Genomic DNA, 1,278 nt, shown 5'->3' on the forward strand with positions numbered 1-1,278 from the left:
GGTGTTTTGGGGTGTAATGACCAAATATGTCTGTCAGGTCTAATTCATATATCGAGTTGTTGAACTTCTCTATTTCCTTATTGGCCTTCTATCTGGTTGTTCTATCTATAGAGGAGAGTGGTGTATTGAATTCCCCTATTGTAATTGTTGAAACATCTATCGCTCCCTTCTGTTTTGCCAATGTCTGTCTCATGTACTTTGGAGCAGCTTGATTGGGAGCATAAACATTTATGATTGCTACTTCTTCTTGGTCAATTGTCCCTTTTATTAATATATAGTGTCCTTCTTTGTCTCTTATGATGTCTTTACATTTAAAGTCTCTTTTGTCTGATAGTAGTATAGCTACTCCTACTTTCTTTTAATTATAACTTGTGTAGGAATCTTTTTCCATACTTTCACCTTCAATCGTTTTTGTATCCTTGTGTCTAAGATGAGTCTCTTGTAAACAGCATATGGCTGGAGTATATTTCTTAATCCATTCTTCCAGTCTTTAATTGGTAAGTTTAGCCCATTAACATTCAAAATTATTACTGAAAAGCCATTTCTTGAATCCACCACCTTATTGTTTGGATTGTATTTTTCAGATATATATTCTTTTCCCTCTGTTTTTACCCTTTAATTTACCTGGGGTGGTTAGGTTCATGTCAACTTGGCCAGGTGATGGTGCCTAGTTCTGTTGCTGTGGACATGAACCATTAGCATGTGAAACTCATCTATCACTAATTACACTTACAGTGGATGAAAAGGAGTGCCTCCTGCAATGAGTGATGCTTAAATTAATTAGCTGAGTGCTTAAATGAGAGAGAACAATGCAACACAGGCCAAGCAGCTCAGTATACCTCATTTCAACACTTGCAGCTTATACCAGGCCTTTGGAAATGTAGAAAGGAAGGACCCTAGGGAAAGCTGTTAGAATCCAGAAGCTGGGAGCAGAGGCCAGCAGAGATCACGCTGTGTCTTCCCATATAAGAGAGAACCTCACATGACAGTTAGCTGCCTTTCCTCTGAAGAACTATAAGTTTTTAACTAAATAAATTTCCCTTTACTAAAAGCCAATCCATCTCTGCTGTGTTGCAATCTGGCAGCTTTAGCATACTAAAACATTACCCTTACTGGTACCTTCAATTCTGTGCCTTCCTCCAGACCTCTTTCTCCTGTCTTTTTTTTTTCCAACTGGCAGAACTCCTTTTACTATTTCTTGTAGAGCCAATCTCTTGTTGGCATATTTTCTCATTTTCTCTTTGTCTGTGAAAATTTTAATCTCTCCCTCAGTTTTGG

This window comes from Tamandua tetradactyla, chromosome 12 (genome assembly GCF_023851605.1).
Source record: "Tamandua tetradactyla isolate mTamTet1 chromosome 12, mTamTet1.pri, whole genome shotgun sequence".
Lineage (NCBI taxonomy): Eukaryota > Metazoa > Chordata > Mammalia > Pilosa > Myrmecophagidae > Tamandua > Tamandua tetradactyla.